The sequence below is a fragment of the Cydia strobilella genome, chromosome 2, assembly GCF_947568885.1.
Source record: "Cydia strobilella chromosome 2, ilCydStro3.1, whole genome shotgun sequence".
Lineage (NCBI taxonomy): Eukaryota > Metazoa > Arthropoda > Insecta > Lepidoptera > Tortricidae > Cydia > Cydia strobilella.
The window spans coordinates 19,849,871-19,864,995 of NC_086042.1; positions in this window are offsets into that span (position 1 = coordinate 19,849,871).

Consider the following 15,125-nt stretch of genomic DNA (forward strand, 5'->3'; position numbering starts at 1 on the left):
GTTAATCTTAGCACGCTCATATAAGCAATGCTTTTGGCATCAGGACTATTATTTCGGGATGCGCTAAGTAATTACACTAGTTACTCAATATTATTACCATATTTGTGAGGGTCTTCGTACAAAAGCGCACGCAGAGCACCCCATACGTTGGGCTACGCCCGGACCTTTTGGTATGAGGGTACTGGAGGTGCCCGGCTTTGGATCGTGTGCAGCGGGCTATGGCCGGGCTACGCCCGACTCTTTTAGTATGAGGGCGCTGAAGGCCCGGTTTTGGAGTGCGCGCAGCGGGCCAGGTACCAGGCCGGTACGTACAATCTCTAGGAAAGATCACAATGCATGGGATAGAGCTTCAATATATTTAACTGTTAATCTCATCTCTAAAGATCCTCATCATCATTCTTTCAGACAACTTTATGATTGTTTGGGACACATAGTTCGTACGTGTTTTCTCTTTATCTAATTTGAAAATGAGTAATAAATGTAATAACAATCCCACCAAAAACATTTTCATGTAAAATGTTGTCAAGACGAAACCACGTGGCTCGCACTGTCAAAAAGTTATTCGATCTCTTGTAGAGCCAAGCTTCTAACTCTACAAGCCCTAACTTCACAAACTCTACACCTTAGTCAAAATATGTGCCTTGGCCGTTTCGCTACCGTCACATGGGCGTAAGGTGAAAAATTTATTCATTATTCATTAATTTTTAATATACAATAGTTCTTGTAGTAACGAAACGGCCAAGCCACATATTTTGACTAAGGTATAGAGGTTGTGAAGTTAGAGCTTGTAGAGTTAGAAGCTTGGCTCGGCTTGGCTTGAAGAGATCTGATAAATTTTGACAGTGCGGGTTTTCTCTTGGCAACATTTTACATGAACATGTTTTTGGTGGGATTTCACTTATTTTTGTAAGTTGCTTATGACAGTTTACCATCCCCTAATTTAAAGGGTTGGGGGTAATTTACTATAAAAATTCTGAAATACGTATCTAGGGGCATCTATTATACAAACTGCTTTTAACTGATTCCCCATACAAACTTCAACCCCCTTTCCCCCTAACGCTTTTTTCCACCCCCTTTTCACCCTTACGGGGTAATTTTGGGGTTGAAAACTATTCTATATTCTTCTCCATCACAAGAACTATCTACATACCAAATTTCAACTAAATGGGTTCAGCGGTTATTTATTCCCCATACAAAATTTCACCCCCCTTATTACCCCCTTAGGGGCTAAAAATTTCAAGGTTTTGAATTGTTTTGTTGTTATTGTACTCAAACTATCTTATATATCAAATTTCAGCTTCCTAGGACTTCAGGAAGTACCCTAAAGGTTCTGATGATCATTAGCGAGTGAGTGAGTCAGTGACGAAATCTTTTTTTTTTTAGATATGAATAAAATCTAAAGTATAAGAGCTATGCAATTGAAATTTTGTATGCTTAATAAGTCTACTATTAACATCATATCTCAAAAATTTTGTTTATCTGGTATAATCCAATCCCAAGTTATGAGGGTTCAAAAAAACAACCAAGCGCTTCGAGAAAAGGTAGGTAGTGCCCTTGAGCTTCGCTTTGCTGGTCTTGGCGGGGCACTACCGTGCCACCAGATAGTGCCATTTTATGCGCTAATATAACATATACTCAGTAATTAAAAATATATGCCAAACGTTTTGTTTGCTCGTCTGCGTTTCTAAACAACCGCCCTCAAACGGAAACTTTTTCAATAATTCGCTCCGTTCAGCGACGTAGGCACAATTAAAGTCGAAACGGAAAGAAACAATAGCAGCCCAAACAGCCAGAAAATTAAAAGATTAGAAAATTTAAAATTCATTCCTTGTTCAGGATTTGCATTAAGCTGGCCAGTAAAAGTTGTTTACTTTGTGAAAACGGTATGATTTTTAATTCGGTGCTTTGAAGTGGACGGGATGTTATAAAAAATTGCTCACATCAAGGGGGCGAATTCAGGTGCCTAAAACTTGATAGCAATTTAATATAATATATTTTTATCCGTATGTAGCTAATCTACCTCTAGAGAGTTTAGTGTAGAGCGAGCAATCGGTTGCGCCATATATGTCAGCAAAACGTGGGGGTTTTTGGTCCCCACATTTCCAAATAGCGCCATGGTTTTGTGTAATGTTCACAAACTGCTGCGTACAGTCAAGGTATTAAATAACGACGCGGACAAATCGTCAAAACTTAATGTATGGACAATAGGGTATTTGACTGTATTTAAAATAAATTATTTTACATGATGCATGAAATAAAGCACCAGAAGGTTAATAGAGGAACGTAGACAGCAGTTACACAATTTGGATTTTAAAACCCGTATAAAACTATAAGGAGTAGGTAATTTGATCGTGACGTCACATGCTAGTGTTTCATATAAATTCCATACTTCCATAGTAGCAAAATCGCTTTGACAGTTCGAAAAAAGAAACTGATTTTGACTAGTAGTCAAATACCCTATATGGGCATATACATAATATAAGGTCGTGTATACATATTTTTGTCACTGTCCATGTCGATACATTGACTACCTATACAATCGCACATCACTCCGGGTACCTACCTATAATTAGCTACTTGTACCTATAATTAGCTATTATCAGCGCGACATGGCTGTTTTGTGTCCTACTAAGCTACTGGTATTGCTATTATTAGTAGGCCAGTTGGTACATACATTTGATTATACCAATTGTGTTTAAATCGCATAATTAGTTGATTTGTGACATCGCTTGGACCTATTACGGTGTCTATTAATTAATTATACTATATCTGATTTAATTAGGTAAGATTATTATTAAGCTACGGATTACTACCTACCTACTGCTGTTAGCTAAAATTAAATACTAGTAATTAAGCTAACAGCGGTTATTTGTTAGGTATTTATAATATCACAAGATTTGCGGTGTCATGAGCGGGAAGAAAACTGACGGCGCGATTCGGGAAATTAATTAGAGATTCACTAGATATGAAATAGTAAAGATATGTGACATTCCACGGCAAAATATACCTTACAGCGGCTGGCGCTTACGTCGCATAGCGCCGCAATATTATTTGGAGCGGCGTTAATAATAGCGTATGTGCCAACCGCCATAAAGTACCTTTACCCGTGGGACGTCACATATCTTTTCTATTTCATATTTATCTAGTGAATCTCTAATTCATTTCCCGAATCGCGCCGTGAATTAAGTATTCATTAACTCTGCAATCAAAATACATTAAGAAGGAAAGGAAAAACAATTTTTTTACTACGTTATTCGGCCACATCATATGAGCCCATCCTCATATTAGTTACTGCTACATATTTGTTTTTTTTTGTACAAAATGTGAAATGTAGAAATTCAGTGCATATTTTACTCGGAAGTTAAACAAAACTTTTAAGCTTTATACATATAATACCTAATAGTTGTTTGTTTTATAAAGGGCAAATTTGTTGTTGGCAAATATTGATACCCGAGCAAGCGAAATAGTTCAAAATTCGAAAAGTGGAATCTTAAGCGTTGTGAGGGTTTCAAGGCACGAGAGGCTTTCAAGGAGAGAGAGTGAAACACATTTTTCATCACACCAACGCGAAGAACATACAAACTGTAAAACATTACAAAGGAAATCCAAATGAACGCTATGAAATATTTATCATTCAAAATAATCTCTTTAAAGTCAGTTCCACCAGCCAGCATGAGGAATCAACTCACAATTTGCATTATTGTTTTGCCACTCTTGTGGGTAAAATGTAACTTTTTAATCAGTTTATGAAGAATTTTACTTTACGAGCTGGTGTGGTGAAAAATATTTTGTATTTCGAACTACTATCGAGGAAGAGAGCGGACTTAGTTAAACTCTTGAGGTCCGGATATATATATACAATATATAGTTACAAAAATAGTCTTGTAACTAAAGAAGTAGTACCTAGTAGTAGCAAATGCATGCTGAAGGGTAGAGCATGTCGGGAAATTATACATCAATTTTGATTTTACCATTATTCTATTTATTTGTTCAATTTCTAGTCTTTCCTTTCTAGGCATTTTGCCACGGCTCATGGGAGCCTGGGGTCCGCTTGACAAGTAATGCCAAGAATTGACATAGGCACTAGTTTTTACGAAAGCGACTGCCATCTGACCTTCCAATCTAATATTTCGTACATAAGTTCCGAAAAACTCATTGGTACGAGGCGGGGTTTGAACCCGCGAGCTCCAGATTGAAAGTCGCACGCTCTTACCGCTAGGCCAGGCCACCAGCGCTTGTTCATTTATTTGTTCGATTGGCCAAACTTAATAAAATATATATTCTTCTTTGTTTGTTATTCCATAACAATCCACGGCGCGGCATTAGCGTCTAAAATTATTCCCCTAAACACGGCTACTAAAATGAATGTACGTTAATTATTTAACCGTGACGACCCAAACTCCAAGTTTCGTCCACAAATATAATTAAAACATGATTACAGTTTCAAAGTCCCGAACCAAGGCGCGTAAAATATTTTTTTATTATTCATTCGGGTCTCCAAGATTCGCGGGAAAGTGAGAAAGTGTTAATTTTTAAGCGAGGAGAAGTCAAATCTGGGGGAAGGTACATTTAAGCGTCGTTTCACAGGTAAAAAAATATAAACGCGAGGGTAAACTAATCACAAAACTAATTGTGAGACTTTAGTTGTGTATAATTTAGCTGTCATAAAAATGATTTTTAGATTATAGTATTAAATTTATTCAAATAATATTTTTAGACCTACTTTATCCGTTTTTAGCAAAGTAAGAGTGAACATTCACAACAACGTACTCGTATATTTATTCATAATTCGATAAGATTGTATGAAAACAATAAGTATAAGTATAATTGTTTTAAAGCATAGCAAGTAATATTTTCACACAGTCAGCATCAATAGTAACGGATGAATAAACTCTCTAAAACTGCCACCATGGAATACTTATCCAAATAGAGATATATCACTACAGTTCGCGATCAAAAGTATCTGTAATAGTCTAATTATTCTATTTAGCCCAAGAACACGTTTTTTATAGTTAAACAATAATAAAATCAAAAACATAAAGAAAACCAAAAACATAATAACAAAACTTATAAACTATTATTCAAATTGAAGTATACACTAAATAAATAAAAAATAAATAAAAAAGATTATGAGCGTCACGACTCCACGGCCCCAGGGTCTCTACCGCGAAAGCCGCAAATATGTGGTTGTTTGTAAGACCAGCATATTTGCGGCGCGGATTTCAGCAGCTGCCGCTGCCCCGCTGGCGCCGGCTCTCAGAGACGTGGCGGCTAGATGGGACGGCGCTCTAGGGTATCCACACTTGTAAGTGGCCCAGATAAGTGGCCGTCCCATTTGCCTCAGCGGATTAGGGTATTGGTAAGGTAGGGTAAACATAATGGCCAGTCATCTTAAGCCTAAAAAGGGGGTCAACCGCGGAATGAGAGCATAAGCTGGAAACTCGTATATACCTTCGTTATGATATATTAAAGGTTCTCTTAAAAATCTACACATAGATCGTGTGCGCGTCAGAAGTTATTCAAGGTAAAATGTCATACAAATCGGTTTTTCGCGGATATCAAAATGTGTATAGCTCCGATGTTGTTTACATGTAGGAAAGAGTTGTAGAGCATAAAATTTGCGACAATTAGGCACCAAAAATGTTTTCATACGATTAGTCGTTTTCAAAATATACGGCATAGAAGGCGCAGCGGCCAGCCAAACGCACCATGTCGCAAGGTTATCTAGTAATCTCTGTGAATACTACATTCTATCATAGAGTAACTTATACTAGAGCGGTACTGTCATAGTAAATTTTGTAACCCCAGTAAATTCACTGCCATCTGTCGACACACTTTAAAACTAAAAATAAATATTTATAAAAATACGATAAAATGTATTTAAATATGGATAAATGACTTTTTTTATTTGCATTAATTATTTTTATGATTTTGACCCATGTTCTTTCACTGATATGCGTTAAAATTATAAATAACAAACGAAACCGTCAACGCCCTCTATACGAGTGTAGGCCAAAACTAGTGGCGCCCTCTGATCGAGAATCAAATTTTCGTGATTTTCGAGGCACGTTTTTTCCTTAGACTGTATCCATCTATTACGGAGTTATATCTATCTTTGATTCTATAAAGTTTTGTAATCGTTAAAATGACACTATTTTGGTGACCTTGAGACTACACCACCATAGTATCGTGTCACGTGGACTGATTTCGTTCTGCCTGCAACTCTGCCGATTTTTTAAATCAAACATTAGCCACCATATTATATCAGATTACCATTCCTTTAATATGCCTTTGTCTCAATTTAACTGCTTAGACATGTTTTTTCTACCAACCAATCTTTAAATCTTGCTGGCCAAATAATAATTTTGCAGCTCAACTTTATTTATTAAGCAGATAAATTATACCAGAAGCAGATCGATATTGGTTATAATGTTGACCGTTTGTGAATTATTTGCTGAACAAGAGTTGTAGCTTGATTTTTATTTATTGCCAGCAAATTTTTTGTATGCTGTCCAAATGATTTAATGGTTTTTTTGCAGATCTGCTTTAGAAACGGCTGATCATTTAATTACTTGCCTTTTCAATAACTATAATTTTAACTTACCGACATTTAATACTAAATACAGGCAGGAGAAAGCAGGAAGGAAAAAAAATTCATGGAATTTCTGTGTCATAATTAGTCCAAAGTAGCATGCTAAAGGAACCCTAGGAATTGACGCGCTCTGTTGAAAGTTTCCTTGCGCACCGCAACATTTTTGCCGTAATTACAACCTGCATAATTGCAATTTTCTCAGACGCTCCGTACGTCAGCTGCTAATTAAATTTGTTTTTGTTTAGCCAGTTCTTTATTGTTTCCCTTTATTTAACTACCATTTCGCGGCTTGAATAGTATTCAGTATTAAAGTTAGTTCAGACTCAGGATGATGGTGTGAAACTCATGCTGCTACATTAGAAACTTCATAGTGCCCTGAAACAATATAGTTCCATCTGTTAATTATTCGGCCTGTTTTTAAACTGTGTTAAGGGGCCCACTGACTATCAGTCCGCCGGACGATATCGGCCAGTCAGTTAAAACAAAAAATTGACAGTTCCGAATATCTGACAGGCGCATATCTTCCGGCGGACTGATAGTCAGTGGGCCCCTTTAGAGTTGTCGCTAGTAGTGGTTCCCGAGATTGGTTGAACGATATCAGTTGTCTTAATAACACCTCGTGTCTTGTATCATCTCACTTATAAGTACTTTATTTCGCGACATAACTACATGATTTTTAATACAAAATAAATACCACAATGTTATATTTAGGTATGTCGCCAAACGGTAAAATACTTGCAGAAATGTTTCGAAGGAACATTTCAATATGGAATAACAGGTAATTTATAAAGATATATATTAAACATCCATTTTACTACTTATCAAGGAAAATACGGTGACATTTTTCGAGTCAACACATCACCCTAAGATCGTCTTTACATTATTTAAACTAGGTCGAAGTGGCGAAGACCGTCTATAAGGGAAGACTGTCTACAAGCTCGTTCGTCGCATTTAACTCTTGCACACATACACACACACACACACTACTTACAGAAGGTCGGTAGAGTGAGTTAGGTAGAAGGAGTGAAGCTATTTCTTTCTGACTGTGCCTGACCCACGTACGTACAGTAGGTACTTCTTGCCCTAAGACAGTCTTCCTTGTAATACATTTTATATGCCGGTCTTCCTCACATTGACCTTTAAATTTAATTTGACGTTTAAATTAATAAAAGTCAACTGTAATAGCTCTCTTAATATAATTACGATTTAAATGTTGAACAGACTTGGAATATCATAATCTAGTACCTACCTATTGCATCTTATCTATAAAATCGGAACCTTTCAGACATTTAAATTGATGTACAGAATAAGAAGCAATTTCATTAGGTCTGAGAACAATCACAATCCCTAATTAGAAAAAATCACGTAATCTGCAATAATTAGTGCAAATTATGCTAAATCGCACCTGCGTCTGAGATATTGTCGGCTCAGGAAAAAGCGCATTAAGATTTTTTATGCTCTGCATTAGTGAGAATTAACTTTACTGTGGTGTTCTACTCTACAACTGTGTGGTTGTATGAAGTTTTATCATATTCTATGAAACAAGCAATATTTGTATAACTGTCTGTCTAGGTAGTCTGTCTATTTTACTTTAAAGTTTATACAACGTTTAATTTTCTGAGTGAACCATTATCCGCATTATAGAGGTAGGTACCTACTCTCACTAAATAATGCCTATTCGTATGAACAGTAGTACAATCTGTTAAATATTGTCCAAAGGAGCGGAAAAAGTTTAAAAATCTATGTATTAAGGCTATTTTACTGCAAAAAGTACCCGCTTTCTTATTGTACAATAAAATTACAAACTATAGAATTTGTGCGGAAAGCTTCAGTTGTTGGGCGCAGGCGTGGTTAAGTCTAATTCGCGCTAATTATTTCTGATTATTTATGTCGATTTTTCCCGCAAACCGCCTGAGGCACACAAGAAAATGTAAGTTCTTTTTGGGGTTTAGTCACTTTTCAGTAGGTACTTTGGAGGACAAGTAAATAATTTAAATATACAGAATGATTCAGGAGGCGGAATAACGAAGTCGCCGGCAACAGCTAGTTTTATACATAAGAAAGTAAAACAACGCAATATCCCTAAACTATTCGTAGCAAGTAATGATTGCTATGATAATATTTATTAGAAGTAAGGTTCATAGAGCTTCGTTTAAAAATGATCCATTCTATAGCCATATCTCATCCATTAAAAGTTTTAGTTTGGGTACCTACTTACTTTAACTGCTCGGTCAATAGGCAACTTTATCGGAGAGTAGAAAACGATCGGAAACTTTTTCCAATATATCTTTATTTCATCAGATTATTCTATAGAACTATTATTTAAATTGAGTTGTGTCTAAATATAACTACCGTAAAATGGGGTGAGTTGGAGCAAAACTGACATTCAAACCTCGATAACATTTTATTTTTACATATGCAAATTGAATGGTGTATATAGTAATCTATAGCTCCATTTTAAATTTGAATACATTTTTTTTGTAGCAGTAGCTTTAAAAACCAATCTCACCCCCCTTTCATACCTTCTCTCCCCATTCATAACCCAACTCTCCCCGCGAACCCTATTCACCCCATTTTACGGTATGTAGATTACTGTACGATTACTAGGTACATAAATTAATACATTTTAATAAACATATAAATTATTCCCTTTTTTTATTGCAGGTCGTACCTACCACATATACTGTAAGTATGTAGATTCTTATCACGTCTCAATTTTATCCGTATCTTTATTTTAACCTTTTAACATTTACTAAGATATCACCGTATACTATTATAAGTGAAACCGGTATCGAAAGGTCAGAATTAAAAGAAAATTCATACGCTTTAGCCACATTGCATATTTTATTAATATGTGTTCAACACGTGAAAATTTTAAATCTAATATGTAGTTTCTATTCACTTTATGTACTCTTTGACAAATGTTTCTTGTGGCTTGGTAGATCACATAATGAAGTTACAGTTACAAAATAACCGGGCACAACTCACAAATGTTTTCCTTGCGATCAAATCTTAAGGCAAAAACAATACATTTAAAAGTTTCCACTGCCTCATACATATTCAACGTGGTCGGATAAAAAAGCGGGTAGAAAATGCTTTTGCGCAAACTTTGCTATTTTATTGTACCTATTGACTCTGTTTTGGTGGTTCCTTAGATATGGCGGGCGATGTGGAGGTATTAACAACACAATTTACCTCAATACATTAGAGCTGCGGTATGGAGGACACAGTGGAGTTGAGTACATACAGGGGCCCGTTTCTCAAACGCTTGTAGCTTGTAATACAAGTGGAAGTCCTTTTCTAACAAAAGCTGTCAAAAAGTGACTTACGCTATATAACAAGTTACAAGCTTTTGAGAAACTGGCCCCAGGAGTATTGTAAATGTAAGTAATACTTAAGTAGAGTACCTACTATACCGAGTGATGGAAAGTTAACTTTTGTACCTACAAAAGTTAACTTTCCATCGCTCGGTGAATGTGCGAGTATATAAATATATTAAACTCTAATGTGTCACAAAGTGACGAGATATACGTCAATGCGTATTTTTAATAGACCGTATCTTAATCGTGGTAAATAATTAATCTAATGGGAACAAAATGTTTCGCAAAGGGCGCTTTTACCTCTAGAGTTGCAAGCGTCCATACGAGCAGACTATGATTTCGACTTATTGATATAGTTGTCATCACTATTGTGGCACTTGAAAAAGGTTTTCAGAAATCGTCCTTGAAAATCACGCCATTGACTTTTGATAATAATTATGGAAAAGTACATGTAAGAGAATGGTGCTTATATGATGACAGCATACTGTATCAGTGAATTTTTTTACTAATTCTCAGGTTCTTTAATCTGCTAGAATATAGTAGGGCAGTTTCTTGGCTAATTTGCCGTTTTCGGTATATCTACGCGGCATTTGTGTAACAGACTGGATAACGATAAACAGAATGGAGGTGTCTCGCCAAGCTTTAGCCAAAATGTAACTTTGCCAAGTAGGTTCCTTTAGTGTCTTCAAGATAAATAAACAGTACAGTCGGCAAATCTCAATTATGGGTTTAAGACACTTGAAAATAAGGCTTGCGATCGTGTACCTCTAATAACATATACTTCTACATAATTATCTTCAATGCATGTACCTATTATTGCTTTAGGGGTAGATACCAATAATATCCAATTTGCTACTACTAGTGCGTACCTACGTACTATTGCGTACTAGTTTATTGTGTTCTGCTTTTTTTGTTGAAAATTCAGTCTGGCGTGACCTTTTCACTTACTTAATACTAACTGTTAATAACGTTCCAATTCAGCCTGAATCACACCTATAAAAACTTCCATATTTTCTTACGTAATTTCATTATGAGGCCATTTTCACGTTCTATAAGGTCCAACCTAATAACAAACTTACTTATTTCAGAAGCAATTGAGGCCGCAATTCGAATAAAAAAAACGATATTAGCCAACTTTACGAATATTTTGTCGTTTTCATAAGGGCCTAGGACGTGGTTATATTTGAAAGGATAGCGAGGTATTTAGAATGCGGTTAAATTACAACAAATATTTGAGATAGGTATGCAGTAGTTTTATTAATTCCGCAATTTATATGAAAAATTAAGGAAGTGGGAAATGGTAGATTGACTTTATGAGGTAAAATTCGAAAAATAAAAATATCTTCTTTTTCTTTACTTATAGGTAAGCTTATATCTTGTGGAATATTATTTGTTTATTTACTAATGCAATTACCTAGTACTGATTTAAATCAAAACATCATATAAATAAATAATACAGTAAACTTTATACATCTAGCGTTTGCGTCAAATCCGGTAGTTCTGAATGTTCTGATTATTTGCAGACTTGTGAATGAATAATCCAAGTTTGTGACCTCGAGGGCCGAACAAAATTGGCATTTTTTTTTAAATACGGACACTTTTTACGGCGGATGTAAAAAAAATATTTTTTCTATTAGTTTTAAACCCCCTTATTATTTATTTATGATCCCCACATTGGGGGCATTGATATTTTTGACCCCCACATTGCTAGGTTTAAGAAATGCTTGGCTGGCATTCTCTTCTCTCACTGACTGATGACAGTGACCCTCAGTTTTTTAACCCTCTAAGTTTGTTTCCTTTGTGTCGTTTATTCTTTATAATGTAAAGTTTATTACTCCCTTATAGTTATTATAATGTTTAGATGGTTATCGGTTCTTTGATATTTTTCTCTGTAGCTATGATATGGTGTTAAATTAATTTGTAATATTTCCGCTTAATTGTAAAACATGCTCTGTACACTTGTTTTGGATCTCGTGCTAGTTTTTAAGTCGCATGATATTGTACGATATCTGTTTAGTGTACTAATAAAGTAAAATAAAATGTACAATCTCATTATGAAAACTTCATAATGAAATTTAATTTCCGCCTGGTTACAAATAAATAATACACAAAACATACTGCATAATCTTCGTCAAATCTTCAAAACAGCGTAGACTAGGTATGTAGCGCAAGCGCTCTGTGAAGGGAAACTAATTTTATCAGGCTACTAAACCTTAAAAAAGTTAAAAAGAAAAACTGACGAGCTGTACAAACCTCCGTGCGGTAAATAACTCCCTGTGTGAATGCTTTCAAAGGAACCTGCGGCCGCATTCAGCACGGTATGCGAGCCGCAAGGAACGCGGCAGGAGGAACTATGATTACTTTACTTGACAAGGCTTCGTTTATCAATCCAACCTATTGTTGAACTCACAACTTTTAGGTCATGCTGTTAAGGTATAAATTTGAAGCAAATGATTATCACGATACGAGTTTGAGAAAACTACCATTCCCAGAAGAAAGAAGTGGATTCGGGCTTGCGTCAATTCAGTTTTGATGTTTGTTTCACAAAGAAAGTGTGTTGCTTTGTTTGTGCCTTGGAAGTGTGTAGCATTTTTTTTACAATATCTTCTCAAGTGTTACCTGACATTACTTACTTCCGAATAACTTATGACCGATGTTTTACTTGCCAAATTTAAACTGTTTTTCTGGATTAGGAAAAGACGTAAAATTTCTACACTCCAACTCCATGAATGTCAATAAAAATAAACTAAGACCGTAAATTCCTTGCCTTAGCCTTTCGCGTGGGTTATAAAAAACTGCGAACTAAGACACTCTTAATATTACAAGTACCTACCAATGTTATTATATCTATGTTTATCTAATTTTCCTCGATTTTCGGATATCACTAAAACTAAGATTTAATTGCGTACCTATGTAAAGTATATTAGTTAAATTACTTTCACATTACGCTGGACACAGTGAGGTCACGCTGTTGTAACGCAGGGCTACCCTTTATTTGAGGCGCTTGGTAAGAAGTCACTAAGGTCAGCTATGGACTGGTTGAAGGCTTGGCTGCAGCTGAGTGATTAGTATTATGTCAAGTAAGTAATCAAATATCAGTTTTTGGGCGAAGGGCCTGCTTTGTCGACATAGAGTTAAGTAGTCCCTAAAACTACACAACATGAGCCATCAATCGGGGAAAGAATGGGTTCTCTATGTGTAATATTAGTTTTTTTATACATCTTTAAAGTTGCACGCGTGAAAAAGCGACTACGAAAAAACGATCATCATCATCATGTCAGCCGATAGACGTCCACTGCTGGACATAGGCCTCCCCCAAGGCTCGCCACTCCGACCGAAAAAAACGATGCTTAAGGTTTAATTGGTTTGGCAAGAAACATACTTGTACTTTGAAGTTATAGTGGTTGATATCAAACGAATTTGCATACTATCAGGATACAAATCAACCTTAATAGTTGAAAGGTCACGGTGGCCTAAACCAAATGAAAGGATAAAAACTCAATGTGAATATCACCCCGCTACTTCTTTACTAACAACAGCCTGAGATAGTTAAGTGGTAATAGACCTAGTGGAAGGTTCTTTATCCTATTTTACAATATGTGACGTTTTCAACCAAAAGTAACCACATTGTCGCTTGTCGATAAGGTTGATTTCTAATTGAAGCTATATGGAAATAGCGCCTTACTGACAAGCGACAATAAGTACCCTTTTGGTTGAAAATGGCACATATATCTACGTGACGTAACCATTTCCATCGAGCAGCAAACCGAAGCATACCCCGCGGTCAATTTAGGATTCAATTACGCCTAGCTTAGTGGGAAAAATTCGCGCGTAATCCTGAACTTAAGACACGGGGCGAGTTGAGAGCGAATCGCGGTTTGCTCTTGTTCTTTGTTGCATTCTGTAGTATTAATGCACAAATGCATTCAGAAATGAGTACGAATATAAAATTAAGGCATAAATATATGTTGTCTAGTAGCAAATAACATACCTAACAAATCATTTTAAGCAATTGATGAACGTTATGACAGGAGCTGTGGTCTAAGAGACTTAAAAGGAACTTGGTTTCCAGTTAGATCTCACTTCCTTTATTAGCGAAACCGTTAACGAACTTGGCATTCTTTAACATTTATGTTTTTGGTAGGATATCATTATTTTTTGTCAAGTATTGTCAGCGAATGGTCTCATAGCGAAAAATCTCGACCAACACCTAGAGAGCAGGATCAAGGGTCAGATGCAGAAAGCGGTAATCTTGGACACGGCGTGTATTACGTAGTACGTCGTCGGTTCCTCTGTCTGCGGCCCTGAGTCTGTAGGTATTTTATATTATTTTTGTACGTGTTTGTGTTATAATGATCATTTAACGTGCCGTTAAACTGTCCGATTTATTTTATGATACGGCGGCCATCTGCCTATTAAGACAGGCTCTTCTGATGTGAGCCTCGGGCTATGTAGGTACGAGCGGGCATCAAAACACAATTGCGTCGTGCGATTACGGGCTCTGCTGCGCCGCACTTATTGATTGCTTTCACTGAATTCCTTTAATTAATTTAGCTCCAAATAGGGCATTTAGAGATGTACGACGGTTTATAAATTTGAGAGATTAGAGCTACGACGGGGATAATAATTTATTCCGCTTCCTTTGTTCCGTCAATGTAAATATTTAGGTACCTGTAAAAAGGTAGTTAAGATCGAATGTATTTGAATGATTTTTTATCAAGTAGCTATTTTAATTACCTACCGTAGAATATGCCTACTTTGCTCCAAAACTTGCTCCAAAATTAAAAATTTAATTAAAGTTGTAAAATTATTATATTGTGGTTGGTATGTTGATATAATTATTTCGAAGCACTTAAATAATAGACTGCATAAATGGGTAGTACTGTAACTAATCCAACAGAACTACTGATCTGAATAAACGAGTAAGTAGTTTTATCTTTGAAGTCCAATAATCGATTTAGTGAAAATCCTTCATTAAGCCGGATCCGTCAGGCTTAATTACTTGGAGGAGCGCCAGCGCCTTGCACAACTGAGCCTGGCTTAAAAATGCCTGCTAAATAATAAATACTACAACTAGTTTCCACTACAATTTGGTGGAGTTAGGTACCAACCTATGGCAAATGGGGAACCTAATCCTTACGAGTATTATAAAGGTATAATACTCGAACACGTGTCAAACAAAAAAATAGGCTATTTATTTTTCTATTTGTAAA